This window comes from Lithobates pipiens, unplaced genomic scaffold (assembly GCF_037356315.1).
Source record: "Lithobates pipiens isolate NorthernLeopardFrog02 unplaced genomic scaffold, aLitPip1_a1.2 Scaffold_19, whole genome shotgun sequence".
Lineage (NCBI taxonomy): Eukaryota > Metazoa > Chordata > Amphibia > Anura > Ranidae > Lithobates > Lithobates pipiens.
Genome location: NW_027507764.1, coordinates 118,210,310 through 118,237,887, shown reverse-complemented (window position 1 = coordinate 118,237,887; position 27,578 = coordinate 118,210,310).

The window sequence follows — 27,578 nt, the reverse complement described above, 5'->3', positions numbered from 1 at the left end:
AACTTTGTAGCTCTCACTAGCTTAGCTTTTTTGTATCTATGAAGAAATAACCTTTACATTTGTGGAACCTCTTCCATATGAACCTTACAAAGAGACAGACCATCTGCAAGTATAAGTACTAAAGCGAGTGTAAAACAAAAGCACTTTCTTTTCTTGTATGTTTACTTGGGCTGTATTTTTTTCTAGAGGTGGAAGTGCTCTGAGTATCTGTAGTCTACCACGGCCTCCTGCGTATGTGAACATTCATAGCAATATTCAGGGATAAGCAATGGCAATAATCCATTCACCAGCCATTGAAAATAAATTGCATGAGTCCGTTTCAATAGGCCATTGACTTTATGACAATGGGACATCAATCACTCTATGAAAACAGGAAATCTCAAGACTCTATGGCAATAGGCACATTCATAATAACTCTATGACAATAGGCACATCTATGACTATTTGACAAAAAGTACATCTTGTTTTTCACACCTACAGTTTAAAGGTGTCTGAAAGCTAATTTCAGTACATCAAGGACATATAAAAAGCTGTAGAGGCTGAACCACTATATGAAGGCTAAGTAACTAGTGAACCTTTTAAAGCAGCCCCATTGAATATATGATTTAATCAGTAGATAAGGGGGATAGTGATAGGGGCCTCTCCTCCACAAACCTTACCCCTTATTCAAAATTATTATTATAAAATTGATGGCACAACTATAAGTCCATCCCCACATGCCAAGGTTCTAGGTGTAGTCCTGGACTCTGACCTCTCCTTCAAGCAACACATCCAATCACTGTCCAAATCCTGCTGCCTCAACCTCCGCAACATCTCCAAAATACACCCCTTTCTAACCAATGACACAACAAGGCTCTTAATTCACTCACTGGTTACCTCTCGCCTCGACTACTGCTCCCCTACTAACTCCCTTCTCATTGGCTTACCTCTAAATAGTCTATCACCTCTTCAACCCATCATGAATGCTGCTGCCAGACTCATCCACCTTACCAATCGCTCTGTGTCTGCTACTCCTCTCTGTCAATCCCTCCACTGGCTTCCACTCGGCCAAAGAATTAAGTTCAAAATACTAACAACTACATACAAAGACATCCACAATTTCGCCCCCAGCTACATCACTAGCTTAGTCTCTAAATACCAACCTACTCTTCGTTCCTCTCAAGACCTCCTGCTCTCTAGCTCCCTCATCACCTCGTCCCATGCTCACCTCCAGGACTTTTCCAAAGCCTCACCAATCCTATGGAATGCCCTACCCCAATCTGTCTGCCTATCTCCTACTTTATTAGCTTTTAGGTAATCCCTGAAAACCCTTCTCTTCAGAGAAGCCTATCCTACCCACACCTAGCAACTGTATTTTCATTTTCTCCATCAGCTCATCCCCCACAGTTATTACCTTTTTGTTTCAATCCCTCCTGTATTGATTTGTATTGTAAGTGTACTGTCTGCCCTCATGTTGTAAAGTGCTGCACAAACTGTTGGCGCTATATAAATACTGTATAATAATAATAATATTCAGTGGTTATGGGGGTCTGTAGATGGTGGGTTTATCAGAATCTGGAAGCCCCCTTTAACAATAATGGGGCTCCTATAAACCACCGCCCTCCCCCATGTAATTGATTAACATTGACATAGTACTCATTCACAAAAAAATGCAAACAGTAAAAAAAATAACAATGGCTTTTGACAAATCTTTTAATTACAAAAAAACACAACAACAAAAAGCCCCACAATGTACATCCACCGTCAATCATGCCCTCCATTGATGCAGATCCACATCAATCATGATACCTGCCAACTCACCAAATAAAAAATCACTGAGTGGTACACACATCCAGTGCCATTGTTTAATTCCCACCAAAATGACTGGTTTCCCAGGTGACATCATTGACCATATACCACGGGTAAAATAAGTATTGAATACATCACCATTTTACTAGCTAAATATATTTCTAAAGTTGCTATTGACATGAACTTTTCACCACATGTTGGTAACAACCCATGCATTCCATACACACAAAGAAACCAAAACAAATAAGTCCAGAAATTGAATTATGTGTAATAAAATTAAATGACAGGGAAAAAGTATTGAACACACAAAGAAAGGAAGTTGCATGTTTGTAATGTGAGGGCTGTTGTCAGGCTGTCATTTACTGTTTTTTGTGATTGTTTTTATTTGTATTACAAAGCTAAATAAACAGAAGTTTAAAAAAAAAAAGACAGGAAGGTGCAAAAAGGCATGGAGAGCCAAGACACCAGCTGAAATGTATCAGTAATTAGGAAGAAAACCTGTCCCTTGCCAGTGCAAATTAATAGCATCTGGTTCAGTCTCAACTAATGGCCTATAAAAAGGTGTCTCGTTACTAAGGTGTCACACAAGAAACATCTCATGATGGGTAAAAGCAAAGAGCTCTCTCAAGACCTTCACAACTTTATTGTTGTAAAACATACTGATGGCATTGGTTACAAAAGGATTTCTAAACTTCTAAATGTTCTAGTGAGCACTGTTGGGGCAATAATCCAGAAGTGGAAAGAGCAATATTTCACCATAAACCAGCCACGACCAAGTGCTCTTCACAAGATTTCTGACAGAGGAATGAAAATAATTATTCAAAGAGTTAACCTCGAGCCACGGACCACTTGTGGAGTGCTTCAGAAAGACCTGGAATTAGCAGGTACAATTGTTTCAAAGAAAACAATAAGTAATGCACTCTACTGCCATGGCCTGTATGCATGCTCACCATGCAAGACTCTATTGCTGAAGAAAAAGCATGCTAAAGCTTTTTTTTTTAAGTTTTCTGCACAACATTTAGACAAGCCTGTGAAATACAGTGAGAATATAGTCTGGTCAGTTGAGACTACAATTGAACTCTTTGGATGGAGTAATACACACCATGTTTGGTGGTCAAATGGCACTGCAAATCATCCCAAAACACCCCCATAGCAACAGTGAAGTTTGGAGGTAGGAACATCATGGTGTGGAGCTATTTTTCAGCATATGGCACTGGCAAAAGGAAGGACGAATGGAAAAATGTACCAACACATAAAAATCTGCTTCCATCTACCAGGATGATGAAGAGGAACAGAGGGTGGAAAGTTCAGCAAGATAATGATCCCAAACACAAAGCCAAGGAAACTCTCATTTGGTTTCAAAGAAAGAAAATAAAGCTGCTAGAATGGCTCAGCCAATCACCTGACTTGAATCCAATAGAAAATTTATGGAAAAAAGTAAAGCTCAGAGTTCATAGAAGAGGTCAACGGTACCGCCAAGATTTGAAGACAAATGGGAAAACCTGAACAATGCATGCGACTAGAGTCTCCATAAAGGATCCTGCGTCTTCAAGCTGTCATTACCAACAAAGGATTTTGTATGAAGTATTAAATAAATTTAATAATAATATCAAGTGTTCAATATTTCTTCCCTTTGTCATGTAATTCTATTACACATAATTTAATTTCTGAACTTATTTGTTTTGGTTTCTTTGTATGGATTACATAGGTTATTACTGAAATGTGGTGAAAATTTCATGTCAATGGTACCTTTAGAAATATATCTACATAGAAAAATGGTGACATGTTCAATACTTATTTTACCCACTGTATAGTCATATAATGACCCCTCCCTTTGTATATATCAGCTGTCATCTGCAAGAACTGTCATTCTGTTCGTTCGTCCCCTACCTTTCCTGGCCTGCCAGGCTACATGCTTGGATAGGGGTTTGATATTGATTTTTGGGGGGACTCCATGCGTTTTTCCTTGATTTTTGAACAAGGTTCCCCCTTAAAATTCAGGGGATCTGGTTGTGTAAGCAAATGGGGCTGGTGAAATCATTAGTTGTTAAGGACTTAAGCCCACCGACATCCATAACAACCATTGACAGCAGAAAACTGTCACCAACACCCCAACAGCCAAGGTTAAGTACAAATTTATGTTATCTACTTTAAGTACATCATCCCTACTTATTATTTATTAGGAACCATTTATGAAGGGAGGGAAACTGAGTGTATGTTGAATGCATAAGGGTATTTGTACTGAAGCAGGAGACTTCTAGTATCAAAGCCATGTTGAATGGTAGTAGGTAGGAACCCCTGTCAGATTTGTATTGCTGTCTGTGTCCCTGTTAGGAAATTCACCCTCTCTAGATATCCAAGTGACCATTGTAGTCCTAAAGCAAACCCTCCCCTTCCCGACTACAATCCTGCCTCTCCACCCTTGCTCCTTTCTTCCTCTGGAATAAGGCTTTGTTTCTTTTTCTTTTGTTTAGGTCTTTTTTTATGTTAATTCTGCCCTGTCTCCCCTTGCAAGCCACTCACCTTAGGTGAATGCCTGCTGTACGTCACATACCCCGAGAGGCATAGGCTTGCATTGACGAACAGGAGGAGGGGAAGGGCCTATCGACGCATCATCGAGAGGCCCGCCTGCTGAACCCTACAGAGCCAACGAGCCTCTTGATCATGTCAAAGAAAACATGGTGGCACAGGACAGAGCCGTGGCCGGGCATGAGATGATCTCAGCGGGTCAATGCTGGGTCCACTGGATGAGTGAGTATCTGAAAATCTCCAGATACCATCATCAGGTAAGTGGGGCAAAATGGGGAGGTCATCGCTGTTCCTCTTTATGGAAAGTGATAGGAAATCCAAAATACTACTGGTGACACTGGAACAGAAGGTGAGGGGAAATTATCCCATACCTATTTTGGGGGAAATTTTTTCAAGAGGGTCTTCAACTTTTCCCTACTCCAAATAAAATAAAATACAGTTTTGGCTATCACTGCTATTCAAGCTTTTAATCATACCATTCTCATAGAAAACATATTTTAGTACCGATTTTTGTCATAGGAAAGTAACCAGTCCAATGTTCCATTTTAACATACATATAGCACAAAATACAGTGACAGACACATTATCCTGTTTAATAATACAAAGCAATAAATATTTTTATGAGAACTGGGACAGAGCTTTATTGCTGTAGCGATTAATTACTAAAAAGAAAGCTGTGAGGGCCCATGCAAAGGTTTGGTAGCTTGGAAAAAAATCTTATACTGTCAAATATTATTTTCAAAAGCATTTCTACAATGTGTACTTCCTCTATTCAGTAGCCATAAATCTCAGAACTGGCATAAAATATAGAACAATTATAGATGTTATTAGATCCATAAGGAGGCTTTTGAAATTTAATTCCTTTGCTGCTGTGCAAACCATTAACGTTCTGCATTGCTTTGCCGTCTTTTCTGTTTCTCAGTGAGAAACTAAGTAATATGGATTTGGAGATAAACTTCCAACTTTAGTACAAAGGAACAACTCCTTAACAAAATGCCTAAGACGTCATTAGATAATAGGCAGCGTTTAGGGAAGGGGGTGTTATTGATCAAACAGGGTGTGGATTAAAATAGTTGAATTTAAGGATGAAACTTCAAGTTTTTCAAACTGTGTTTAAGTTTTCACTTAATAGCATCCTCAACATGCCACTTGTGCTTAAAAAATACTGTGCAGAATATCAGAGGCTATTTGAGGATTATTCTAGTATAACAATACACTACATGCTGACAACTGTAGACGTACGTTAGAATTTGTATAGCTATCAAAAGTATAAAAGTATGGAATCCGATGGATACAATAGCCTGACTTTCATCTTCATGTCTTAGGCTGGTTTCACACCTATGCATTTTTAGTGCTTTTTGCATTTTGTAGATTTGCACTACAGTCCATTTAGCATGGGGGTTTATTTACTAAAGCAAAATCCACTTTGCACTACAAGTGTACTTGGAAGTAAAGTCGCTGTAGATCCGAAAGGGACATGCAACAAAAATAAAAAACAGCATTTTAGCTTGCACATGATTGGATGATAAAATCAGCAGAGCTTCCACTCATTTGAGATCTACCCCTTAGATTTATAGCGACTGCACTTCCAAGTGCACTTGTAGTGCAAAGTGGATTTGCCTTTCCTAAATAACCCCCATGGTTTCCTATGGAACATGTTCTATAGTGCAAATATGCAAAATACAAAAAGAACTATAAATGCATAGGTGTAAATCCATCTTTAGACCACAGGTAGAAACGTTTGTAAATTTGCCCCTTTGACACCCGGGTTTCCCCTTGCGTCAGAGGGGGCGGGGTCAGGTGACGGGTGGCCCCTTCCTCCTCAGCTAAAACCTGTCAGGCTTCCGGGGTTCCCGCAGTGTCTCCGGTGCAGACAGGATGGATGCGCTGCGCTGGACCATCGGCAGAGATCACCCATCGCTGGATCCCAGAGAAGAGATAAGGCTTTGCTGGACCCCGGAGAAGAGATCAGCCATCGCTGGATAGCAAAAGTGGATTACCACCGCTGGTATCTTTTTTTTATTTTTAATAAAGGACTTTTCCTAACGGTGTGTGTGTGTTTTTTAACAATTTTTTACATTTTCTTTGTGAAATGGTAGGGGTACTTTTGTACCCCCTTACCATTTCAAACAGGGGAGGCCGGGATCTGGGGGTCCCCTTGTTAAAGGGGGCTTCCAGATTCTGATAAGCACCCCACCCGCAGACCCCCACAACCAACAGCCAGGGTTGTGGGGATGACGTGCTTGTCCCCATCAACATGGGGACATGGTGCTTTGAGGGGTCACAGACCCCCAAAGCATCCTCCCAATGTTGAGGGCTTGTGGCCTGGTACGGTTCAGAAGGGGGGGCACTCTCTCATCCCCCCCTTTTCCTGTGGCCTGCCAGGTTCCGTGCTCAGATAACGGGTCTAGTATGGATTTTTGGGGGGAATTCCACGCCATTTTTTTTAAATTTGGCGTGGAGTTCCCCTTAAAATCCATACCAGGTCTGGTATGATACCCCACGTCATTTTCTTTTTAATTTGACGCGGGGTTCCTCTTAATATCCATACCAGACCTGAAGGGCCTGGTAATTGAATTTTTTTATCAATGACTGTTCTCTGTATTACGGGGAGCCAACAATTCATTATAGCCGCGAGTGCCTTTAAATTACTTTTTTTCCTGCAGAAATTACACTTTGTGCAGGGACAGTTCTAAGCACGGGAAACATGCGCCCTTTACAGGCATACTATAGACACCCCCCCGGGGACAAAATTTAAAGGAATATTACACTTTTATTGTTTCACTTTAAGCATTATTAAAAACACTGTTCACGAAAAAACTGCCGTTTTTAAAAGTTTTTTTGCATTGATACATGTCCCCTGGGGCAGGACCCGGGTCCCCAAACACTTTTTATGACAATAACTTGCATATAAGCCTTTAAAATTAACACTTTGGATTTCTCCCATTGACTTTTACAGGGTGTTCCACGGCTTTTCGAATTTGCTGCGAACACCCCAAATTGTTCGCTGATCGGCGAACATGCAAACAGGCAATGTTCGAGTCGAACATGAGTTTGACTCGAACTCGAAGCTCATCCCTACTGCCAGATTTATCAATCCATTTTCATGTGAAATGAAATGATAATTTGCTATCATTAGTGACTATAATGCTTTTAATACAGTATTTGCAAATCATTCTTCATTAACACATTTCATACAGTAGGAGTTAACGTGGTATTAAACTCAAAAGAAACATTTTTTTTTTGGATTGCAGCTTATCAATTCCTATATGTAATGACTGCATTTGTTTTCTTTTTTAGGGATTCTTTCCTTTATTTTCATCTGGTGATCCAGCCAGTAAGTCTGCTGTTTTTTCAACAGAACAAGGTGTCCCACAGATAAAGGAATTAGAGGGTTGAGACAAACCATTTTACACTGACAAGGGTGCTTATGTTGATCAGCTTTTTTTTTCTTCGTGTAAAACTTTATCCCAAAAGAAAAAAAAAAAAATGTTGCTGTAACTGCTTTTGTAATTGCAGTGTTACCTGGAGTTTGGCTTCAATTTGTTAGTGTATCTAATTCTGCTACTACATCTACCATCACCATTCCCCTTCCTCCCAGAGTCCCAGACTGACAAGGCAACTGTCCAAAGGTGCCCCTGTGCTCCTTAATCCAGAGTGGGGGCATTCAGGAGGTGTGTACTGCTGAGACGAAAACACAGGGAAGAAAAGAGTCTAAAAAAAGAAAACAAATGCAGCCACCACATCTAAGGATTGGTAAGCTGTGAAGTATTACATTTTTGGCTTTGAATTTATTGGTGCTTTAATTAAAGTGGTTTTAAAGGCTCAAGGTTTTTTACCTTCATGCATTCTGTGCATGAGGGTAAAAAACATTCTGTATGCCACACCCCTCCCCAGCCCCCCTAATATTCCTCTGACCTCACTCTCTATCCAGCGACGTGCAAGAGAGCTGAGCTTCTCCCGAGTCTCTCATTTCTCATTGGCTGAGACAGCAGAAGGAGCCATTGGCTCCTGCTACTGTCAGTCACAGCCAGTGAGCCAATGAGGAGAAAGCGGGGGGGGGGGGCAGGGCCAGGCCACGGCTCTGTGTGTCTTATGGACACAAAGAATGAGGATCGGGAGCAGGCACGCACACACCAGGGCAAGTGGCTTATTATTGGGGGCACTGGCTGAAGAGTAGGAGCACCAGTGGGGAACCCTAAAAGAAGAGTATTGGGCTGCTCTGGACAAAACCATTGCATGGAGCAGGTAAATATAACATGTTTGTTATTTGGAAAAGGTAAGTATTCCTGCGCCAACTCACAGACAAAAACGAACTGGCGTACCGCTGCACTCACAGAGGGAAATGTCTGAACCCAAAAAATAGCAAAGATATGGAGATAGTGGAGATAGTGGCGCGCTGCACAGAAGGACTAAGATCAAATCACACTAGAAAGAATGAGGTAGCTAGTGGCAATAGTTCCACTGGTAGTAAACAAAGGTATTTTAAGTAATAGAATTGCGCAGGTGGGTATTAAAAATTACTAGAAGAAATGTAAAGATAACTGGCAAAATATCCCTTCTGTTCTTATTTTTTCTTTAGTTTTAATCAGTAAGCCCCAAGGTGTGGGCTCCAGTTCTTACATTAAAGTAGAACTAAAGCTGTGTAATGTGGTTTGTGGTTAGCAGTGTAATTGGGTATGCCACTACCATAACTTCAAGGTGAATCCTGCAGTTTCAAGATATGCCGGCAAATTTTGCTCAGGTTAATTTTTTTTTAAACCATAATGAACTGTATGACCTTTGAATCATTAGTAGGACCAATAAGGGGATTTCTGGTTAACCCAGAAACCCCCGCACCCCTGTGTTGTTGATGCTCGGTACAGTACCTTACATGCCAGCAGGATATCCATGATGGCCAGCAGCAGGCAGGGTCTGTTCTCGTTTTGGATGGGGACAGTGCTCCTTTCAGAGGATCTGTTTGCTGTGAGATGGAGTGGTCCCTGGTCACCTGCACCTTCAGCCGTCCTCATTTTCCGGCCCCAGTCAGCCTGTCCTCTGGTCCTGGGGAAGTGGAGAGCACTGGGTGGGAGCTGGAGAGAAGGGGAGCAGAGAGTATTGGCGAGTTGGAGAACACATGGGTGTGGGCAAAGTGCAGGGGGAGTGGAGAACACAGAGGTGGGGAGTGGAGAGTGCTGGGGGGAACTTAAAAGCACTGGGGGAGCAAAAAGAACAGGAGTGGAGAGCACGGGAGACTGAGAGCACTGGGGGAGCTAAGAGTGTGGGGTGGTGAAGAGCACAGGGGGGGGGCTTAAGAGCACTGGGGGGGCAGAAAAGGGGCTGGAAAGCACTGGGGGGTACAAAGAGCAATGGGGGGAGCTTGTGAGCACCAGTGGGGGCCAGAATGAACAGGAGTAGAAAGCACGGGAGACTGGAAAGCACTATGGGGGGGGCGGAGAGCACTGGAGGGGTTAGAGAGCACATGGGTGGGGACAAAATGCAGGGGGAATGGAGAGTACAGGGGTGGTGAGTGGAGTGTGCTGGAGTGAGCTTGAGGGAGCACTGGAGGGGGAGCCAAAAAGAACAGGGGTGGAGAACACGGTGGCAGAGAGCACTGGGGGGCTGGAGAGCGGTGGGTGGAGCTTGAGAGAACAGGGGGGGGCAGAAAGAACAGGTGTGGGGAGAACAGGGGGCTGGAGAGCACTGTGGGGGTGGAGAGCACTGTCCGGGATGGAGAGCACTGGGATGGTGGCTAGAGAAGGAGAGCGGGGGGTTAGAAAGAACAAGGGTTGAGAGAACTGTGGGGGGGAATGGAGAGTGTGGTGGGGGAGAAGAGCACTGGGGGGTGGGGGATTCTTCTCCTCTCCCTCCTGCAAGCATTCAGTGGCTGCATGGAGGATTATAGAAAGCTCATTTTCTCTATATGCCGACCCCCCTATCCAGGCATACAGGGCGGGCTGTATGGGTGGTCATCTCCTCCTGTGTGTCACTGAGCTGGCTCTGTGTTTGACGGTGGTGCTGTAACACAGTCCCGCCCCCCCTAGACTGGCTAGTGTGATAGGCGAAACACTGATTCTATCTACAATCACACGAGCCGGTCTAGGGGGGGCGGGAACACAGCTCTGTGACACACAGAGCAAGAAAGAGGGGAGCACTGCAGCCGCAAAGCGGCCCCAGGGCAGGCAGCCTACCGGGAAATCTCCCAATATCCCGGTAGGCCAGTCCGGCCCTACTTGATAGGACAGAGAGGGGGGAAGATGAACGTGCACCCCCTCTTGAACCACACCAGGCCACATGTCCTCAACAAGTGTGGTAATTTGAGGAAAAGGGCCTCTTCCCCACAACCCTGGCCTAATGGTTAAAAGGGTCTGTAGATAGGGGGCTTATCAGAATCTGGAAGTCCCTTTTAGAAATTAGTGGGTCCCCAGAGACTCCCCTCCACCATATGAATGAGTAAGGCCGCGTACACACGCGGGGACTGTTCGCTCAACTTTGTTCGTCAAACAGTTTCAGCGGACAGTCCGCTCAAAATTAGCATGGACGGACTTGGCCACACACGACGAACGAACAGTTCACTGAAACCGTGCGCGATGACGTATGTCACGTACGACGGGACTAGAAATAGGAGGTCCAAGGCACAGCAAAGCACCCTTTGGGCTCCTTCTGCTGACTTTGCGTTAGTAGAAGTTTGGTTACAGACGATTCGCACTTTTCAGACTTCAGCTTAATTTGTCCGTTTGCTGCAGCGCAGTCTACCTGTGAGGTTTGTATCTGTCTTTCGGTACGCGTGGATCAGTTGTACCTGTTATTAGGCGCTTCTGGTCCGCTCGTTTCTGGGTTTCAGGTCGTTCTTCATAGGTCTGGCTGTTCTTCAGTGCGTTCAGTTGAGCTTGTCTGTCCAGCCGACCGTTTCAAAGCCATGGAGTGTGGACGTACTCGGGAACGAGTTCGTGCTATATGGGGGCTTGGTGTTGGGGTTAATACTTTGACCCAAGCCCAGTCTGTGAACAGGGTGAGGAGGAGTTCATGGACAAAGAATTGGTTGCGCCAGCGTGACCAATTCTCGCATATGTCTTTACTCCGTGAGATCCGTGAGAATAATCCTGATGATTTCAGGAATTATCTCAGGATGACGGACCCCGTTTTTCACCGTCTGCTGGCTTTGCTGACCCCTTATATCAGCAGGCAGGATACCTGCATGCGGCAAGCCATCACTCCGGAGCAGAGGCTCGTCGCCACGTTGCGCTACTTGGCGACAGGGAGAAGCCTTCAGGACCTCAAGTTCTCGACAGGCATCTCCCCCCAGGCTCTGGGGATCATTATTCCAGAGACCTGTTCTGCCATTATTCGGGTCCTGCAGAAGGAATATATGAAGGTAAGTTTGTTCTTTTAATATTGCATTGTATGTTTGTATTAATTTCATCATGACTTTTAATATCCATGACAGGAATATGATGTGAATGTCCCCTTTATATGAATGCATGCAATTTTTTTTTTTTTTTTTGTGTGTCATTTTTTTTTCTTTAAATGTTTTTTTTTTTTGTGTCATTTTTTTTAGCTTTTTACCTTTTTTGTGTATACACCCTGTGTGTGGGGAGAGAGAGAGAGAGAGAGAGAGAGATAGAGAGAGAGAGATAGAGAGAGAGAGAGAGAGATATAGAGAGAGAGAGATATAGAGAGAGAGATATAGAGAGAGATATATAGATATATAGAGAGAGATATATAGATATATAGATATATAGAGAGAGATATATAGATATAGATATATAGAGAGAGATATATAGAGAGAGATATATAGAGAGAGATATATAGATATAGATATATAGAGAGAGATATATAGATATAGATATATAGAGAGAGATATATAGATATAGATATATAGAGAGAGATATATAGAGAGAGATAGATATATAGATATAGATATATAGATATAGATATATAGATATATAGATATAGATATATAGATATAGATATATAGAGAGAGATATATAGATATAGATATATAGAGAGAGATATATAGATATATAGATATAGATATATAGAGAGAGATATATAGAGAGAGATATATAGATATATAGATAGAGATATGGATTGTCAACTCATTAATTATTCCCCCCACTCAAATTTGTTTCATGTGTTGTATACTTAGTAATTAGTCCCCCCCCACTCAAATTTGTTTCATGTGTTGTATACTTAGTAATTAGTCCCCCCCCCACTCAAATTTGTTTCATGTGTTGTATACTTAGTAATTAGTCCCCCACCCCACTCACATTTGTTTCATGTGTTGTATACTTAGTAATTAGTCCCCCCCCCCACTCAAATTTGTTTCATGTGTTGTATACTTAGTAATTAGTCCCCCCCCCCCACCCCACTTACCCACCTAATTTATGTCCCCTGGTCCATCAGAGGGCTGATTAATCTGTGAATTGGTCCGCCTACTTTTTTTTTTTTTTTCTTGGCAGAAAACAAATTTGCAAGATTTCTGTTTAACTGTTGTTCCAAAATGTTTTTGAATTTTATTTGTTATGAATTGTTTTTATTTAATGACTAATTTTTTTTTTTTTGTTTCATGTGTTTGACTCCCCAGCTTCCTTCAACGCCACAGGAATGGCAGACTGTGGCTTCCCAGTTCGCTGCCCGTTGGGACTTCCCCAACTGCGGAGGGGCCATCGACGGGAAACATGTGAGGATTGTGCCCCCACCCCATTCGGGGTCCTACTATTGGAATTATAAGGGGTTCCATAGTGTGGTGCTAATGGCGGTGGTGTCGGCACAATGTGACTTCCTTTATGTGGATGTGGGGAAGAACGGCCGGATGTCTGACGGAGGAGTCTTTAGGCAGACCGAGTTCTGCCACCGTCTTACCACTGGTGGCCTGGACTTGCCACCAGATGCCGAAAATGTGGAGGGGCTCCCGTTTGTTTTTCTGGCTGATGAAGCGTTCGGTCTGAGTGAACATCTCATGAGACCCTTCCCCCAAAGGACCCTCACCCCGGAGAGGAGGATTTTTAATTACCGGCTGGCCAGAGCAAGAAGGGTTGTGGAGAGTGCCTTTGGCATTATGGCCAGCCGGTTCCGTCTGTTACTGACAGCCATCAACCTGGCAGAATATAAACTCAACTATGTTATTCTGTGCTGCTGCATTCTTCACAATTTTCTACGGAAATTTTCTGGTAACCAGTACCTGCAGCCTATTGGGCCTGAGGCCGGACTCAGGCTTCCAGAACTGACAGGGCTGGATCATGCCCTTCCTGGCTTAGCCCCCCAAACAGCACGTGAGGTGCGTGACCGCTATGTCAGCTATTTTAATGGTAGGGGGGCTATTCCAATGCCAGCTGACCAATAAAAAAATCTTTTTCTTGAAATATGTCTTGTCTGTTCAAATTTTGAAGTTTGGTTCTTGTTTGCTTTTCACGTTGCTTGTATCCTACATTGTCCTAATTCAGGGATATGCAATTGGCCAACCTCTGGCTGGTGCAAAACTACAAGTCAATCATGCCTCTGGGTCTCATGCTTGTGGCTGTCAGTCTTGCTATGCTTCATGGGACTTGTAGTTCTGCAACAGCTGGATTTCCACTAATTGCATATTCCTGTCCTAGTGCATTTGTATAGCAAAGTGGTTTTTGACAATAGGAAATAAGGCCCTTTGTGACAGAAAACACAAAATGACTTCCCAAACTGGTATTGAGTATTGAAAGAAGTAGACACACACATTTTTTTTTTGATTTTTTAATAGTGCACATTCCAACCAGTGCCTCTTATTTAGATCTTTTTTTGTTTTTTTGTGTTTTTTTTTTTTTTTTAATTCTTTTTTTTTTTTTTGGGGAAATTGTTTTTTAAAATTATTTTTTTTTATATATTTTTTTTTGTTTTTATAAATTATTTTTTGTTTTTTTTTTCTTTTTTTTTTCTTTTTTGGTAAACATAGAAATATATAAATATATCAAAAATGCAATTATCACAAAAATAAAAAAAATAAAATCAGATTTTTAACTATTTACATAAAACAAGGGGTAAAGCCAAATTTTGAAGATGCACACCAAAAATTGGTAATGTCAACATGTGCTATGTACCATCATGAGTGATCAATGGACGTGTTTGGTGTGTGTAGAAGGAGGAAGGGTTTGCAAACACCAAATGCGTCCATTGCGATCCTCTGATGGCACATAGCACATGTTGACACACCGTGTGCATCTTCAAAATTTGGCCTCTAAAAATCTTGTAAAAACCTTAAAAACTTTTTGGCAAGGAAATGAAGGACATGATCGATTGTGTTTTAGGGAAAAGGGGCTTAGATTCTCCCTAAAACATCGATCATGTCCTTCATTTCCTGCCTCATAGGGACCAGCTGTTGCTGTAGAGCCTGGATTTGCTGTAGCATGGCCTGGATGTTGCTCTCCATCAAATCCATCCTTGCATTCCAGGCCATGACCTGCCCAATCAGCCTGTGGGCACTGTCCGAGGTAAATGGCTCGGCTTGTCCTTCCACAACCAGATCATCACCTAAAAACATATGTAGATAAAAAATTGGTTAACGTATACAGCCATTAATTGTTTACCTTAAGCTGGGTTGTCAGACACTCACTTTCACTTTGTGGGGTGTGTAACTCCACCTGCTCTTCCTCCTCCACATCTAGCCCTGGGCTGGGCTCATCCAGTGGAGCTACGGAGCTTGGTCCAGCGGAGGATACCGAGCTTGGCTGCTCCCTCGAGGACACTGGGCTGGGCAGCTCCAATACTGATGCGGGGCTGGATGGCTCCATCACCGACACGGGGCTGGGGCTGGGGCTAATTGCCCAATCAGGCTGGCGAGGTCGGGGGGTCCTGGGCTGCTCCGCCTCTTGTCTGAGTCTTTGTTTCCCTATGAGAATGAAAAAAAAAAATAAAAAATACTTTTAAGCATAGTGATATTTGAGTTCAGAAATTTGAATATGAAACATTGGTTTGAAGTGGTGTAAAATTATTAGTTGTTTATTACAAGATCCTAGTTTAATGCATCCTTAAAATGACTTTTTTTTAGTTAGGCTGTGTTCAGACTGCTGCGATGTGTGAGCGCTGCAAATCTACTGTGGTTTCACGCATCGCATGCGCAGTTCGCACTGCCCTATGTGACCTGCTGGGAGTATCAGTGTAAAGTTTTATTGACACCTCCAAATTAGTTCTCATTTCACAGTGCAATCTTTAAACTCGGACAGGAATCGGACCACATGGTGTGAACACCCATGTGATCCGATTCGGCTGTGGACTAAAAAAAGGGCCATGTACAAGTTTGGTCCGGATGCGATGTAAATTCAGCCATACTATATGCATGGCTGAAATCGCATCACACAGAGATCACATGTGATTTGCACTGCAGTGCGGTGCAAATCACATTTGATCTTGTACATTGCAGCAATGTGAACCTAGCCTTTAACCAAACTGTGATACTGTATATCTTTTGTCCAAGTTTCACAGACGGACACACTCGAATCAACGCCTGGAGTACCTGTGTGTGATTATGTCAAAAATGTTCTATGAAGGCCCAAACTACACTTTAAAAAATGTCCTAGTCCAGATGTTGAACCAGCATTTTATCTATCTATCTATCTCATTTTTTTAATTGAGTCTACATTGCACTGAATAAATTTATGAAACTTTAGTAAAAATTTATATCCTATAAACTGAGCGTGACAATTCAGTTTATCATGAACAATACAAAAAAAATAATAACTACCGTATATACTCGAGTATAGGCCGACCCGAATATAAGCCGAGGTCCCCAATTTACCCCCAAAAAACTGGAAAAAATTATTGACTCGTGTATAAGCCGAGGGTGAGACATGCCTGTCCATCCCTGTGTGTCGTCCATCCCTGTGTGTGTCCATGCATCCGTGTGTGTGTGTGTCCATGCATCCGTGTGTGTGTGTCCATGCATCCGTGTGTGTCCATCCATCCGTGTGTGTGTGTGTGTGTGTGTGTGTGTGTGTGTGTGTGTCCGTGCAGCCTACCTGTGTCCAGCCTGCCTGTGTCCGTCCAGCCTGTGTCCGTCCCGGCCTGTGTCCGTCCCGGCCTGCGTCCCGTCCCGGCCTGCGTCCCGTCCCGGCCTGCGTCCCGTCCCGGCCTGCGTCCCGGCCCGTCCCGCAGCTCTTCGTCGGTGGCCATTCTAGGATTCAAAAGCCGCGCCTCCGTCGGTGATAGGCGGAACACTCAATTTCCCACTGACTGCTGGGAAATTGAGTGTTCCGCCTATCGGATGTCCGTGATAGGCGGAACACTCAATTTCCCAGCAGTCAGTGGTCCGCCTATCATGGACGTCCGCTCATCCTCATACTACGGACGAGGATGAGAGGACGTCCGTGATAGGCGGAACACAGACTGCTGGGAAATTCAGTGTTCCGCCTATCACAGGCGAAGGCGGAGACGGAGGCGCGGCCTTTGAATCCTAGAATGGCCGCTGTCTGTCTGCTCGACACGCTGATCGGGCAGACAGACAGCGATGACTCGAGTATAAGCCGAGGGGGGCACTTTCAGCCTCAAAAAAGAGGCTGAAAATCTCGGCTTATACTCGAGTATATACGGTAATTAAAATCTAATCCAACACCAGATAAATTTACACCATACACAAATTCATGCTATTTACGCCCACATATACGAACAACCATATGCGCCATATTTTCATAAACTACCTACACGAACGATTACGATCTAATCCGCCAGATTTTCATACACCGCCTACACGAACGATTAATCTAAAATCCGCCAGATTTACAGTCACTATCTACACGAACGATTACGATCAAATCCGCAAGTTTTACATACACTATCTACACGAACGCTTACGATCAAATCCGCCAGATTTACATACACTATCTACACGAACGATTAATATAAAATCCGCCAGATTTACATACACTATCTACACGAACGATTAATATAAAATCCGCCAGATTTACAGCCATTATCTACACGAACGATTACGATCAAATCCGCCAGATTTACATACACTATCTACACGAACGATTACGATCAAATCAAACGATTATGTCCGACAGTCACGAGAAACGCGGAGTTTACTCACTTTTTTTCAGGACCTTTTTGATGCGGTAATATTGGTCCGGCTCCCTGGACTTGATGTCCGACCATCGTTTCCGCAGCTGGTCCTTTCCTCTTCGTACCCCAAATTTTGTCTCCAAGGCTGTGACTACCTCGTCCAAGATGGCGCTTTTCCGGACATTAGGTTTTGGGTAAGGGCCATGTTCCCCATCATAATCCTCCCTTTTTAAGATAGCCACCATCTCCACCATCTCTTCGAAGGCCATATTGGTGGCCTTATATCTCCTCCTTGCTCCTGAAGCATGGGGCCCATGGCTTTCCTCCGCGCTGCTCACGCTGCTCCTAGAATTTGCGTCCGCCATTTTCTACTCTCATACACCCACAGCGGAATTAGGGTAAAAGGGGCGGGGAAACACGGTCGCAAGGAACGTCAGGGGCGGACGACGCAGGCGGAGCCTGAGCGCATGCGCCGTATATAAAGCGTTACCACGAGGCCGTACGCTTGTCCGAATGGGAGCAGCGAGTGCTACATGCGACGGTAAGATAGTTATCATTTTATTTTCGGTTAATTTAAAGCCTGCGTTAGGGATATGCATATTGAATTTTATTCTTATTGATGTTTAATTGATTTCTATGTGGGTTGGTGGTTGAGTGGGCTTGGTGTTTTGTGTGGTAGTGTGGGGGTGGGTGTATAGGGGGGTGGGGCTAGTGTGTGTGTGTGTGGGGGGGGGGGGGGGGGAGTGTTTGTGTGTGTGGGAGGGGTAGTGTGTGTGTGTGTGTGTGGGTGTGGGTGTGTGTGTGTGTGTGTGGGTGTGGGGGGGGGGGGGGGGGGGTTAGTGTGTGTGTGTGTGGGGGGGGGGGTAGTGTGTGTGTGTGTGTGTGTGTGTGTATGGGGCAGTAGTGTGTGTAGAGTGTGTGTGTGGGGGGGGGAGTGTTTGTGTGTGTGGGAGGGGTAGTGTGTGTGTGTGTGTGTGTGTGTGTGTGTGTGTGTGTGTGTGTGTATGGGGCAGTAGTGTGTGTAGAGTGTGTGTGTGGGGGGGGAGTGTTTGTTTGTGTGGGAGGGGTAGTGTGTATGTGGGAGGGGTAGTGTGTGTGTGTGTGTGTGGTGGGGGGGGGGGGTACTGTGTGTGTGTGTGTGTGTGTGTGTGTGTGTGTGTGTGTGTGTGTGTGTGTGTGTGTGTGTGTGTGTGGGGGGGGGGGGGTAGTGTGTGTGTGTGTGGGGTAGCGTGTGTAGTAGTGTGTGTCTCGCCTACATTGTCACAATATAGTGTGCATTTGGTCTGACTTTTTTTTTTTTTTTTTCAGAAAATGCAAAAGTATACTGCAGACCCCTCCTGATTTAGTGGAGTCGCACAGCAATCTCTGGGATACAAAACACCCCCAATATCCAATCCGTGCTGCCCGGAAGAAGACACTGGAGACAGTTTTGGCGTTTGTGAAAACCCGAGTCCCCCAGGCAGACACTGACTTTGTGAACAACAAAATTAAGAACCTGCGTAGCGTGTATAGGCGGGAGCAAAGAAAGATCCTAGAGTCCCAAACATCAGGATCAGCAGCAGGTCAGGTCTATGTACCTAGGCTGTGGTATTATGACAGGCTGCGTTTTCTGGATGACACGTCAGAAGCCAGGCCGTCACTTTCGACTCTTCCGTCTACCCGTCCCTCCACCCTTCCCTCCGCCTCAGGTGAGCCATCCCTGGAAGATCCAGACCCTTCCTTGCTGGACGAAGTTGATGCGCCCAGCTGGAGCCAGGTATATTTTAGTTTCTAAAGTTTGGATTGCTCAAATATTAATGATGTCAAGTTCAATGTTTGAATTGCTTCCAAATCTAGGATTTCATCACAAATTAAATTAGATAGAAGGATACAGTAGTTTCCACAAATGTGGCTCAAATCTTGGTGAACTGATGGAAAAATGATGGTGTCAAAATGATAGCCTTTTGTATTTCAAGACAAATGTATTTGCAAGTGAGAACTGTAAAATTGTTAGTGATTGCTGATTTCTAAATATAGACATATTTTAGTTAGTGATTGTTTTGTTTTTTTTACACAGGATGAGCTCACCCAGGAGGAGGCCGGGACCAGTGGTATGGAGGAGGAGGCCGGGACCAGCCACACACAAGAGCTAGCTGGGCCCAGCAGGAGTCGGACTGAGAGCCAGGTCCCTCCCCTCGGCCTAGCCAGCAAAAGGCCCAGGAGGATGGGCCGTACAGAGGAGGAGTCCTTGGTTTTGATACAGCGAGCCACACAAATTTTGTCCAAACCCCCCAATCCGGAGGAGGCCTATGCCACTTATCTGGCTAGCAAGCTCCAAGAAATGGACAAACCACAACGGAACTTGTGTGAGGCAATCTTTTTTGATGCCATCCAACGGGGTCTGAAGGGTGAGCTCACACCCACCACTAAGCTTCACAACACAGACCCTACTACTCCTCCTCCTCCTCCTCCTCCTCCTACCACAACTCCACCACCAGAGGCACAGCCTCCAGCGACGCGTGGAGGGAAGGCTAGACGGAAGAGTCGCAAGTGACTGCCTGGCTTCAGTCTGCTCTGAAAGAAGACGCAGGCTGTTGTAGTACCACAGTCTGGGGACATAGATCTCATCTGCTGCTGTTCCTGGTCTTTGGGATTCTAGGACCTGGTTGTGCTCCCTATGTACATGCTACGCAGGTTCGGAATTTTGGTGTCCACTCACTTGATGTGTGCCTGGGGGACAAAAGGCTTCACAAACGTCAAAATTGTCTCCAGTGTTGCCTCCCTCTTGATTTATTTTGGTTCTGAGGAAAAATAAAAATTTATTATTTCCAAAAAATCTTGTATGTTTTTTTTTTATTATTTTTTTTTTTTCAATATTTTTGTATAATTTTGGCTTAAAAAACAAAGTTTATTTGTGAGTAGGCAGATACATGTCAAAAGACTCTGGGGGTTATTTACAAAACACACGTTCATGTAAATATGCTAACTTCAAGTGCAATTTTTAAAGCACTGCAAGTGCACTTGGAAGTGCAGTCGCTGTAAATGTGAGGCTTAACATTTGAAATGAGGGGAAGCTCTGCTGATTTTGAACATGCAATCATGTGTAAGCTAAAATGCTGGTTTGGGTATCTATCTATCTATCTATCTATCTATCTATCTATCTATCTATCTATCTATCTATCTATCTATCTATCTATCTATCTCTACTTGCATAGTCCTGCTTGGCCCAAAAAAATGCAAGTCCATCTTGTTTCAAACCCCCCACCAAAAAAAAAAAAAAAAAATGACAATAGTAGTTCCAAAAATATATAGTAATAGATAAATTCTATTTTTTTTTCTGAAATAAATATATATATATATATATATATATATATATATATATATATATATATATATATATATATATATATATATATATATTTTTTTTTTTTTTTTTCTTTTTTTTCCATAGTTTTTTTTTTGTTTGTTTTTTTTTAAATTTGGAATATATTTTTTCTATAATTGGAAGATTAATCATAGGATGAGGATGAATAAAAACATGTAGTATAACTCTGTGTGAATATAAGCAGCAAAGCTACTTCACTTTTCTTGCATTACGAAGAAGGAAAGAACGGGCTATATTAAAAAACCACAAAATTAGCAGCATGACGAATATGCTAGCTTCAATACGAACACTAGTTTTACAAGACCGAGCGCTTCCGCCCTGTAAATTCTTTCTGAGTATGCGCGGAACTTAGTTTGACGAACAAGCCTACACACGAGCGGACTGTTCGCTGAAACAAAGTTTCAGCGGACAGTTTTTCGGAAATTCCGAAAAACTTTGTTCAGCAGACTGTTCGCTGAAACTGTCCGCTGAAAGCCCACACACGAGCAGACTGTCCGCTGAAACACTGTTCAGCGGACAAAGTTGGGCGAACAGTCCGCCCGTGTGTACGCGGCCTAAGAGTAAATAGCATCTGTACTTATTCACAAAAAAAGTGAATTGTGTAACTAAAGACACACGTGTTTTGACAAGTCTTTTATTAGGAAAAAAAATACTTAAAACATGTCCTACAATGTACATCCAACATCAATCACAGCCTCCAGCGATCAACCATCGCAATTGAAATCCCACCAACTGACAGAAACATCCCATTCCATAGCTACATTCACTGGAATTACATTTCCTGGCTCCCACCGCTAAATGTAAACAAGGGGGCAGAGGTTTTGAGTAATGTCATTGACAAAATATGGCCATGTTGCCATATTTGGTCAGTGATTTTAGTGCTATCCCTGTCCCTTTGTTTACATAGTTGAGGCTTATCGGTTAGTAAAAGAATGGTTGCTAGGGATGTGATGAGTTCAGGCACCTGTTGCTACCTTAACAACCATTGGCAAAGCTGTCAAAAATAGTAGTAGTAGAAATACCATAACTATACCTGATGTCCGGCTGGCTTCCCCCAAATGAGCACAAAGTCCAGCGTTCAGATAAATGTCTGAACAGGCAAAGTTTGATCTGAATCTGTGCTTGAAGAGATCCTTGATCTCATCCCTACTTATCAGCAGTGATGTAAGTAACTCAGTTAAAATAAACGGAGTTTCTTAACACAGTTACTTTAGAGGGTAACGAGTAATCGAACTGATTATTCTTCCCCTCATGGTAACGCAGTTCCCATTACTTGGGCGGAGTCACCTCAATTACATCTACCACCCAGGAGGCCCGCTGTGGCCGTGCTGCCTGGCCGTTTGTTCCACCACGGGGAGGGGGCTTTCACCAGCTGAGCTGAGAAGAGGCAGAGACTGTCTGGACCTCCCCATCCCGCCCCACCTATCCAGAGAGAGAGAATGTAGGGAGGAAGGGCGGACACTGAAAAATGAAGTCAGCTGACCATTCGAGTGAAGGGGAGGGTCTCTCTCTCTCTCCCCATGAGGAAAGGCATCCCTGGAGGCATTCAAGTAAGTGACTGACGATTTGAATTGCAGTGCAATCGATCCATCCCAAGTCCTCCACCACTGAGGACAAGCTGAGATCTGTGGGTATGGACCATAGAGTTTGTTCTTGGATAGAAAACTGGCTACAGGGGTGTGTCCAAAAGCTTGTGATAAATAACGTATACTCAGAATGGTCTATAGTGGTTATTGGGGTACCCCAAGGCGCTGTCCTGGCACTCAATTCCAATACTTATAAATGATAAAGAGGGTGGGATAAATAGCTCAATCTCAGTGTTTGCTGATGACACAAAGATATGTAGGGTAATAACATTGCAGCAGGATATATAAACTTTACAAGAGGACTTGAATAAAGTAATGGAGTGGGCTATTGCATGGTAAATGAAGTTTAACATTGAAAAATGTAAGGTAATGCACTTGGGGGTAAAAATATAAATGCAATTTACTCATTAGGGGGAGAACCCCTAGGGGCTTCCAGGATGGAGAAGGATCTAGGGGTCCTAGTAGAAGACAGACTGGGCAATAGCATGCTGTTTCAAGCTGCGGCTACCAAAGCCAGCAGAATATTAGCATGCATTAAAAAATAAATTTACTCCAGAGGTAAAACTAATATTCTGCCACTTTATAAAACTCTGGTTTGACCACAGTTCTGGTCACCAATCCTCAGAAAGGATATGCTGGAGCTGAAGACATTCCAGAAAAGGGCAACTAAATTATTATGGGGACTGGAGGACCTCAGTTATGAGAAATGATTACAAGCAATAAATGTTTTCTCCTTGGAGAAGAGACGCTTGAGTGGAGGTAAGATAACGATATAAAATATCTCAATGGTGATCCCAATATAAGTATGAAAGCAATTTAACCTTAATCTATGTAGGGGGTTTTTCACTGTCAGGGCGGTAAGAATGTGGAACTCTTCCACAATCGCTGGTGTTGGCAGGAAGTATGGATAGTTTTAAAAGACACTTGGATGTGCATCTTAGCGAAAACAATATATAGGGATTTGGGATATTATTTTTCTACACACACACACCTACACAGACTGAACTGGATGGACTCTTGTCTTTATTCAACTTTACTAACTATGTAACTATGTATAAGTTTGAGATACTGCGGAGATCATTCAGAATTCAATAAACGGTACATTTGACTTGCACTTGACATGATTCAAGTGGGTGTTGCTTTTTCATAGACTTGTATGGGAATGAAAACCCCATTCTCATGGGTAGCCAAACCCATGTCATCAGGGGAAGAAATTAATGGGCATTCACAATTTTTACCGTTGTCAATGCAATAGGGATGAGGGGTAGTGTCTTAATGGGGACACCTGTTTTCACTTTGGAAAGAATTCCCTTAACTTCCTGATGTGGCTTCAGGACAGGAAAGAGTGCTTTCCCCATCGAGACACAGACAGCAAAAATTTGACAAAGGTTTTAAAGCCCAAACCTTAAGAATAATGTTTGTCTGCACTGCAAGAGTTAATTGCTTGTTAAGGTCTAAGGGATATAGAAAATAAGATCTACTTACCAGATCCCCTGCACCTCCACAATGCTAGACCAGTCCTTGTAGCATCTTCTCCCCCATGCTCCAGTGCAAGATCCTGACACCATCATGACCAACACAGGGTCCATAGCCTTCCAGACCCTGGATTGATGATGGCATGGGACAATCCACGGTTGAAGCATGGGGAAGTGTCATCTGCTGGGGAAGTGGAGGATCAGATAAGTTAAACTGCAAAAACTCTCACCTAGACTAACAAGCAGTTAACCCTTGCAGTGAGGACACAACCCTACTGCAAAGGGGTCATTGCTAAGTTTCATGGAATATGGCTTTAAATATTTCCTACTGTATCCAAAGCTAAAGAAAAAAAAAGGTTATGAATTCAGATACACTTTATTTCTTTAAAAAGGTGGTTGCACGGTTTAATTCTATTTATACTGACAGGTCCCCTATGAAAACGGCTCATGAACCTTGGCTGGGCATTAAGCAATATTGCTGTTTTACTAGAATAAACGGTGACCTCTGCTCTCAGTTACAGCAGACAATGCCATTGTCCTTCTTGGCTGCAATGTTGTTTGTTCAAATGTGCCATGGCCCATTTGTTATTTCACTGTATTTAACTAGACTGCTTAGAAGTGCTACTCCATTTAACTGCCCATGTCCGACTGAAAAATATGAAACTATACAGGCCAGCACTATGTATTGATTCCCAGAGTCCTTCAATGAATTGTAGAGTAATGTAATAAAAGAGCCATCTGTCCCGCAAAGAGAACAACTGACACGTTTGACTAGAAAGCACTGAACAATTTTTCATGCTATTGCCTGGATACCACGATTCCTCCCAGTAAAATCCCTCTGAGTTCAGCTCATTGTACATACATAGCGCTGAACAGATGGCCTGCATATACAAATCTCAAGTGCAAATAAGGTTAAAATAATAATCTTCACTGAACAATGTTTACTTCAAGGCCGGTCCTTTCAATGGCCAAATTGATTGCTGCTATTTAGTCCGTTTTAGAGGGAAATTATATTAAATATGTCTATTTCTAATAATGAACAGAAAACATCTATCTAAGGTGCCAACACCCAGTAATGCAATTGATGATGATGATGATGATGAAGATGGGATCAATTTGAAATGTACTTGAGAAGATTGGCCAATGGGAGGGCATTTTTATGATCAATAATGAGCTTTGAAAGAACTTGTTATCCCTCTTATGCCCCATACACACGGTCGGAAATTTTAATGGAAAAAGTCAGAACAGATTAAGTTGTCGGAAAAAGTTTGAGAGCAGAATCTAAAATTTGCTGACTTTTTCCGATCGTGTGTAGAGAATTCCGATGCAGAAAGTGCCACGCATGCTCAGAAAAAATTTGGAGATGAAAGCTATTGGCTACTGGCCTCTGCATAGTTCCGTTGTACGTTGCGAACGTCACCTCGTTCCGAACGATCGGATTTTCCAATAACTTTGTGCGACTGTGTGTATGCAAGAATGGTTTCGGCCAAAACCCATCGGAAAAAGGCATTAGAGGTTTATCATCATGTTTAGGTTGTTTCATTATGCATAATGATTTATTCAAGTCAAAGTATAAAAGATTTGGTCAATGTTATCTTCTTTTGTTTTATGAATATCTTTTAATTATTTTTACAAATATTTATTTTACAGACAAATATTTATTACCTTCATAACTCACAGCTTGCAAAGAATGCTGGGCTGTCTAAGAAAGTCCTGCACCTGCTTAGATTACATGGTCATGTGTACATTGGTCAGACACACTGGACCCTTTGACTCAAATTAAACCTGCGATTTACCCATGTGGGGAAAACAACAGGTTTTCTTTAATTCCCCCATCCCAAGCAACACACCACAGCTTTCCTTCACTCTCACACTGCTCCATTCACATGGCAGCAACAAATAAAATACCCAGTGCTTTCACGTCTGGAGGAGCATGTAACTCACTCCATGTGACAGCGCTTGGCCAAATACCAAGATCCAGCCCTGTCACATGGGGAAAGTCTATTACAAATTGCCTTTTCTTGCTCTCAGCTACAAAACAAAGAGGCAGGGGTGCAAAGGAAAGATGTGTTTGTGTTTGGGCTGTTGCTCTGACCTACATAGAAAAGTGTCAGTTCAATTTAAATCTGAACTCCAGGCGAGTAGCAAAAATAAATTCCAATTAATGCAATAATGTAAGCATTTAAATGCAACTAGTGAAAGTTTCTGACTCCTACAGCTTCCTTTAATAACCCTGTACAGCAACACAAAAGAGCCATTAGCTTTGCTGCCACCCGTATATGAACATGCTGGCAGACGGAGAGAGAAGACTGACATTCAGTGTTAAGGCAGGTTTCCGCCCCCCAAAAATAATTAAAAGCCAGCAGCTACATATACTGTAGCTGCTGGCTTTTAACAATAGGACACTTACCTGTCCTGGAGTCCAGCGATGTTGGCACCGCAGCTGATGTTTCCATCAACTGTCGGGTGCTGCCGCCGCCATTGCGGGTGAGGGTACCCGGCAGTGTAGCCTTAAGGCTTCACTGCTTATACATGCGTGAGGCCCTGCTCCTCTCTCCTACTGGCCCGGCGACAGGGAGAGGAGGAGGGAGCCCTGCAGTGATGTCACAGGCCACAGCCTGGACTTCCGGAAGTAGAAACAGTATACCTGTTAAGGACAGATATCCTGTGCACCCCCCCCCCCCCCAAAGGTGCCAATTGTGGCACCGGAGGGGGAGAGGAGATAAATGAGCGGAAGTTCCACTTTTGAGTGCAAATCTGATTTAAGTTAGAAATCATTGCTTGCTTATACACTAGACATGTTTCTATTACCATTGTAGGTAATTTCTTTCATTAACACATTTGTTAACATAAAAGGTTAAAACGTGTGTTTAACTATATTTCACAAAGCCCTTTCACACAATACAGAAAGCCCTGTGACACGACTTTTCTCTGCAACAGTTATATACTGTATGTATTTTTTTAATGTAACATTTACTTTTTCGTTTTGGATCAAGCAGAGAGTTTTTGAAGGATTAGACTCCGTCAATTTCTATCTGTGATCCCAGATTTACCAATGCGGGACAATTTCATGTGTTAGTTGGCGGATGGCCCAACTAGAAACAAGGCTCTGCTTGAACTACTAAGACTACAGTCAGTGTTGACAGGGGAATCAGCAATTGAATTCTCCCGATGGGGGCAGGCAGAGGACGTTGTACCCAAGTTGATTGATCGATTGACTTGGTACATTCAGCATGCCCATTAATGGTTTGAATCTCCCAAACAGTGTATGGTCAGCCTAAGGGATAACTTAGGAAACCTCAATCACAGGGAAATTTTGTTCACTGTGAAGCACAGACATGAATGTATTGTCGGGTCCCGGCAACATAGATGAAAATCATTGAAAAAAATAGCATATGTCCCCCCCCCCCTCCACAGTCCATTATCAGGCCCTTTGGGTCTGGTATGTATATTAAGGGGAACCCCACACACAAATTTAAAAAAAAACAATGGTGTGGGGGTCCTCCAGACCTCCAGGCACTATATACTCTGAACAGCAGTATATATACTATATGGTCTGCCCAATATACGTTCTAATATGTGACGAACGCAAGTGTCAGATCCCTGCCCTCCTCGCTAACTTGCGACAATGGACCGGCCAATCTTACACCATGCTGTCACTTACGTAACAATGTCACTCTCAGCTGCGCCCAGCGCAAAGATTTTCCAGGTTGCGGGACCACAATCTAGGTGCCAGCAGCCTGTGTGATTGTCACTGGGCTAATTATGCAATTAACCCTTTAACTGCCACCACCCCCCGTTTTAAAAGACTGAGCCGGGGGAGACTCG